Source organism: Medicago sativa, chromosome 5 (assembly GCF_051527215.1).
Source record: "Medicago sativa cultivar Bolivia chromosome 5, Bolivia_mono, whole genome shotgun sequence".
In the NCBI taxonomy this organism is placed as follows: Eukaryota; Viridiplantae; Streptophyta; class Magnoliopsida; order Fabales; family Fabaceae; genus Medicago; species Medicago sativa.
In genome coordinates, this window is record NC_140753.1 from 46555182 (window position 1) to 46561010 (window position 5829).

General features: G+C 33.1%; 1 pseudogene across 1 annotated transcript; it reads right to left on the bottom strand.

The window, feature by feature from the left end:
• Positions 1-1171: 1171 nt before the first annotated feature.
• LOC146922462 (uncharacterized) lies at positions 1172-4546 on the bottom strand (annotated as a pseudogene). The gene is made up of 3 exons (XR_015012478.1): positions 3260-4546; positions 2147-2374; positions 1172-1606 (listed from the first exon to the last, which is right to left on the bottom strand). The product of XR_015012478.1 is annotated as an uncharacterized LOC146922462 (transcript).
• Between the last annotated feature and the right edge of the window lie 1283 nt (positions 4547-5829).

Consider the following 5829-nt stretch of genomic DNA (forward strand, 5'->3'; position numbering starts at 1 on the left):
CAAAAGTTTGAACAAACCACATAATTTTGATCATTCTGTTAAAGAAAAAAGAGGAAAGAGAAGATGAAAATAAATTATTCAGGGATTTTAAAATCATTTTGGAGAAAAAATGGTCTCTAAATGTTTTTGTTGTAAGTACTTCAATGTTTCTCATGATATTTTAAACATATAATCAACTTCATAATAAGTTAACAAGTGAAACGTCATATCAACTTAGTTACACTACAAATAACGTAAACTAAAAGTCGTAGTTTTTTTTTTAAGGACCAAGTATGATTTTATTTTTTGTATGGAAACAAAATATTACTTCACTTATTTTTTTTATAATAAGGGAGGAGCAAATCTTATGTTTGTCTATCTCTTGTGACTTCCATCCTATCTATCCAAGTGATGGTGGTTTATCCAATATAAAATATTGAACATAGAACCGACTTATATGAAAACAAACAGACAAGAATATTAGTGATGGATGATGTCTTTGATCTTTTATTGGTAGTTGTTGGCCAAATTAAGTCCCATGGTGCTCAAGCCAATCTCATATTTTAGTCCTTGTCAACAATTTGGGTGGAACAAGAGCATGGGCGTCTAGCCACTCTACAAGTCTTTCTTGCCCAAAAGTGTCAAGCCAATCTTAAACATCATCTCTTCACATATTCTCAATTTTTCAATTCCCCTCTATTTAATAAAATATACCAACCTTTTCAACAACTAGTATCAAATTTCTTTTTGTAATATTGCAAAATTTGAAATTTAAATATCTTGGTGCACTCCTAAGATTCCTTCACTCAAAGCATTGTTACCAAAAAGGGTTAGTCTTTGAAAAGTTTTGGATTCTCTTAAGCGGGTAAATCATACAATTTGCTGCATAGCCGTTGAATTAAAGAGAGAAGTTTTGAATTCACATCAAACACATAAACACCAAAAAGTAAAGAAAATTGAATTGTCTGCAGTAACAAATTCACATACAACTATACTTCTGCAATCTAAACTGTTTGATCAAAATCAAACGACTCACGATGAAAAGTTGGAATTTGAGCTTAAGATTTGCATCTCGAACCAGGAGTCATCCCGATTTAATCGGATGGCACAGATTATACAACTATGACAAATGCATGATTTTTCCAAGTGAAGCTAGGATGAGTAGACTTTGCTTCATGTGCAAGTTTAAACATTTACTCTTGAAATCACATTTCTTCAATAAAAGTACTCCAATTTCATTGAAGCCCATTTCATCAAAAAAAGTACTACTGATAATTAATCTTTACATGGTTCCTGTACAAGTTACTTTGTGAAGAAACATCAGAAAATAATACTCTTCAACCTCCTCCGGTAAGCTTTTTTGCTCACCAGGGTGGCGCATCTTCCAAATCACTCATATAATTAGTAAGAATCTACAATTCGAAGCAAAGGCTAACATCTAAGATCACTCCCTCATTCACTTTTAAACTTGATCATCGCAAAATTTTCCACCCATTCTATCCTGAACAGCTTTCACTGCTGCAACTCTGGCAGCAATGGCAGCCCTGTTTGCTGCCATTACTGCTTTCTCCACTTGGTCATCATTCCGGGGATGGTTTATCGCATTTTCTGCTGTTCTCCTAGCAGCCTGCAATTTAACCAAAAAAATTAACGTAAATGAATTAGAGCAAAACACGATTGAAGATTCAAACTGGTCACTTTAACATGAAAAGTAAGGATCTAAAAATAGGGATATTTTCAATAGGTAATGTTGCTCCAGTACCGAACCAAAGAGCTATGACAGTACCAATAAAAATATGGTTGTTGCTACTACAGTGAAATTGATTTTGGAACTTATTAACATTTACCATAAAAGGTACTATTTATAAATCCCACAGGTACGAGAACCATTAAAAGAACGCTCAATAATTTATTAGGATATAGTAAGTATTTGAAATACGCTAACAGAATACCATTCAGGTAATATTTCCATGAGTTGCTACAGTTTGGTCGTCAAAAACCACAAATACAAGTCTAATTAGTCAACTTTTAGATAAGTTTTACAGACACGGAGGTCTAGTGTTTTTTAAGAAGGACCAATTTCGATATTAACTCATGAAATAGTTATTTTCTGAATGAGTTTATTTGTAGGAAAAAGGCAAAGAGAGTAAGTCTTAATGACAAATACCTGAGCTGATGTAAGGACAGCCAGTGTTTGTGGCGGCAGAGAGTGCTTGAGGTCACCATTGTCCCATTCACCACATCTTCGGTCTCCATTTCGAAATGTATAAACACCATAACCTTGTCGACGACCTTCATGCCATGCTCCTTCATAACAGTGTCCATTCGCAAAATGGTAGACTCCAAATCCATGCATTTTGTCTCCAAAATACTCCCTGTATATTTATCTCCATTCCTACATCAAAATGTAACAGAGTGAGCTTATTTAGTAGTAAAATAAAACTTAAAATACATAACCAACTATAGTCTAGGGTCCACTACCCTAGCTTCCTATATAATAATAATGGTTAAGTCAAAACTTTACAACACAACAACCTACTACTATTGATATTGCAAATTGTCAAATGACATTAAGAAGGTCTTGACAAATATTTTCTTCAAGAAAAAGTCTTGACAAATATAATATTTTCCCTTTTAACTTGTCAAACAATGCATAGTTGAATTGAACATGAAACATGAAATAAATATTGAAACACTTGCAACAAAATTCAGCAATTTCAGCAAATTAAATTAGCCCATAGAATTTGAGGATTATCAATACATAAAATATTTAATTAACAAACAACCTATAGAACAAAGAAAAATTCCAAAAATCAACAATAGAGTATACTATATTATATCTATCATTAAAGATTCAAAAATTGCATACCCAAAAGAACATAAATGGTCAAATAGTGAAAAAAAATTAACAAACAAAATTGCAATAGCAAAATTAAAAGTAAAAATATGAGTGAAGAACCATTTTGGTCTTTCACAATTTTCATGCTTTAGTTCATAACATTTTCATATCGGGAACAAATTAGTTCGTCTCATACCGAGTCAAGGACTAATTTGTGCCCTATGAAGCACGGACACTCCTCGGATTATGCATGTCCTGGTGTTGGACATGTGTCGTGTCCGGCACACAACACTAACACGTACACCGAATTATGTGATTTTCTAAGATTACCGGCAGTGTCGGCGTGTCGATGTCGGTGTCCGGCGTGTCTGTATCCGTACTTCATAGTTTGTGCCCAATTTAAATAAAAACTTGAGAACAAGAAAGAAAAAAAAAACTCACCTAAAATGGTAACAACCAAGACCATGTTTAGAACCAAACTTAAATTCACCAACATAACAACTTCCATCAGAACAAGATTGAACACCAAAACCATGACTTTGTCCATTAAACCATTCACCAGAATAACAATCACCAGTATAAAATCCATAAACACCATAACCATGTCTCAAACCTTGTTTATAACAACCCTTATATCTACTTCCCCTAGCCCAGCTTTCAATTCCATAACCATCATATTTTCCATCAACCCAATCACCTTCATATCTTCCACTCACAAAATAATGATAAACTCCACTTCCATTACACTTTCCACCATGAAATTCTCCTTCGTAGAAATCACCATTGCTGTAGAATTCAACTTCAACACCCTCTTTCAACAACACTTTCACGTTCTTTTCGTTCTCCTCTGCTGAACCGGGTTCTCCTATGAACCATTGAACCGGTTTTTCACTTCCTTTGGAAGAAAAACCGAGTCGTTTTAAATTCCCGTCCCATGAATGTTTTAAAACAGAAACGGTTCTATGAATCACGCGTTTGTTTCTGTTTATGAAATAAAGCGCTACGGCGATGAATATTAGAATCAGCAACACATTTTCGGAAGTGGGTCCCACTGAACCGATATGGAAAAAATAGAATACATAGAAGAAGATAGAACATAGACTGAAAAAACCTAGAATCGGTGCAGCAGTAGTAATAATAAACCGGGTTGAACCATAACCCGAACTTGAACGAGAATGAGAACCGAACCGGGTTTTCTTCTTTTTCTTATTTTTGTTTTTGTACTTGTTTTTATCATGTTCTTCTTCGTCGTAAAAATCTTCTTCGTTGACGGAACCTAGGCTCGGAATGGAGGATCGGGTGGTTGGAGAAGAACACCGAAGCAAAGAGGATTTGGTTCGGGTGAGTTTAGTTTGGCTATTGTTTTTTGGAGTGGTTGTTTCCATGTTTATTGGGTCCCACCAGATTCAATCTCCACCGTACGATTTTCTCTTCTCTTCTCTTCTCTTCAGTTCTCTTACTCACCTGTATCGTGAGATTGTCACCACCACGGTTTTTATCACCGGTTGCGCCGGTAACATTTCAGACTATACACGGCGCAGAACCGGTAAAAATAACCGGATAAACACGGTAACTAAGAAGAAGAAGAATAGAAGGTTGTGGTTGTTGTAATCTTCGTTGGAATTGATTGAAGAAGAAAAAACAAAAACTGGTGAGTTTGAGTTTGAGTTTCGCAGTTTACGATGAAAGGTGTTTTGGTTTTTGTTTGAGCTTTGGTTTGTGTTGTGTGTGAGAAATATTTTATTTGTATATATACGAAGTGATGAGAAGGTAAGAATGCAAGTGGGGTTGAATAGGGAGCGTTGGATGGAAATTAAACGGTGGATATTTATTTGAAATTATTGGCCGCTTGATTGTAGAGAAGAGGTCATGGTGTTGACGGGATGACATTGATCATCACATTTTTATTTATTATTCAATGTAAACTCAGACAATTTTCTTGTGATCTAATTTAATTTCGACAAAAATTGATATTTTTAGTTGAGATATCCCTTTGTCATAGTTATTTGAAACTAATTTTTCCTTTGAATAAAAATGTTAGAGATTAATTTGAATATTATTTATTTATGAAAGAATAAATAAATGACAATACAAGAGAAACTCTTTAAATTAATACTCGGTAAATTAATAAACTCTCTAAAATAATAAATTTGTCCGGTCCCGACTTGGGCCAAGGTAAAAAATTGAAAAACTCGATAAAATAATAAGATAATAATTTTTCGGGAGATCCCTTTATAATTTTCGGTCCCAAGAAAATCATAAATTAATAATTCATAGAAATGAAAAAAATACATTGAACACATTTGTTCCTCTTGTTTACATTTACCGTACTTCAAAATCATTATTGATTTCCAATGCATATGAACACAAGTAGTTACTAATTTACGTTGAGTCTCAAGGTTCGCCGCAACGTAATTCTAAGAGGCATAGACTAATTTGCCTTTTTGTTTGGTATGTACGGTATAATTACTTAAAAACTCTTTAAATTAATAATTATTAATTTATCGATAAATTAATAACTCTCTAAATTAATAAATTTCTCCGGTCCCGACATTATTAATTTATAGAGTTTTAACCGTATTATGAAAGGGTTAAAATTGAATCTTCATTCTTAAACAAATGTAACTAATTGTTTCTTTTTAATTGTTGCGTTTTGCAAGAAAAGATCTGTTGTTTTAATATACAAGTTCCAATACAAAAATTTTATTTTAAACTTCTTATAAAAACCCTTATTGTATTTATCGTTTTGAAAATCGAACACATCCATGATTATTGAGAAAAGGAATAATAAGATAATAATTTTGTGGGTTGCAAAAAGGAAATGATTTAAGAATTTTATGTACAAAACGTTTCTTTTTGAAGTTTCAATGAATTTAATACACAATTTTCAAAGAAAAAAATTATTTTGACTTCTAAACAAGTGGCCTAAGAACATTATAACATTTCCCTAATTTTTTTTGTCTATGCCGACTATCATATGCGCATAATTACAACGACTATAAATATTATAG